The sequence below is a fragment of the Anolis carolinensis genome, chromosome 2 (genome assembly GCF_035594765.1).
Source record: "Anolis carolinensis isolate JA03-04 chromosome 2, rAnoCar3.1.pri, whole genome shotgun sequence".
NCBI lineage: Eukaryota > Metazoa > Chordata > Lepidosauria > Squamata > Dactyloidae > Anolis > Anolis carolinensis.
In genome coordinates, this window is record NC_085842.1 from 20,622,044 (window position 1) to 20,622,781 (window position 738).

Below are 738 nucleotides of genomic sequence, written 5' to 3' on the forward strand. Positions count from 1 at the left end.
CTCTCCAGCTGGCTTTCTCTGTGCATGCATTGCCTCTACACTGCAGAGTGAATGCACTTCGACGCCGCTTTAACTGCAATGTCTCAGTGCTATGGAATCCCGGGAGTCATAATTTGGTGGGCACTTTGGGGCAGAGAAGGCTAAAGACCTTGTAGGACTACAATTCCCAAAAAACCATGCAGTGTCAGGCTGCATTCATTCTACATTGTGAACACTGGCTGTTTTGACTATTGCAGTACTTTGCACATACAGTATGGTTTCACTTTTCCAACATTCGCTTATCCAACCTTCCGGATTGTCCAACACAATCTGACTTTCAATAGTCAATGTTTTTGTAGTCATTATTTTCAATACATTGCGATGTTTTTGGTGCTAAATTTGTAAATACAGTAGAGTCTCACTAATCCAAGCCTCGCTTATCCAACCCTCTGGATAATCCAAGCCATTTTTGTAGTCAATGTTTTCAATATATCGTGATATTTTGGTGCTAAATTTCTAAATACAGTAATTACAACATAACATTACTGCGTATTGAACTACTTTTTCTGTCAAATTTGTTGTATAACATGAAGTTTTGGTGCTTAATTTGTAAAATCGTAACCTAATTTGATGTTTAATAGGCTTTTCCTTAATCCCTCCTTATTATCCAAGATATTCGCTTATCCAAGCTTTTGCCGGCCCGTTTAGCTTGGATAAGTGAGACTCTACTGTACAGTAATTACTGTAGAGTCTCGCTTA